Below are 291 nucleotides of genomic sequence, written 5' to 3'. Positions count from 1 at the left end.
TATATATGATATAGAACTCTAGAACTATTGTAAAACAAACCGGAACTCTAACGAAATAGTTAATTTAAATAGTTTTTTTTGATTAGGTGCACTGCGAGAACTTAGCGCACCTTTTTTTGAAAGTCTGTTTTTTGTATTTATTGACCGGAAATATTTAAAATTGTTGCAAAGAGCTCTAGAACTTTTCAAGAGAGTATCTGAACTCCAAAAAAAATGTCATATTTTTGAATATGGTGTGCCAAGTCTTGGTGTGCCAAGACTTGGCACACCATATTTAAAAATGTGACATTT

Source organism: Odontomachus brunneus, unplaced genomic scaffold, assembly GCF_010583005.1.
Source record: "Odontomachus brunneus isolate Ranch 3 - 2012 unplaced genomic scaffold, Obru_v1 Obru_scaffold_072, whole genome shotgun sequence".
Taxonomy (NCBI): domain Eukaryota; kingdom Metazoa; phylum Arthropoda; class Insecta; order Hymenoptera; family Formicidae; genus Odontomachus; species Odontomachus brunneus.
This window is presented reverse-complemented; position numbering follows the sequence as displayed.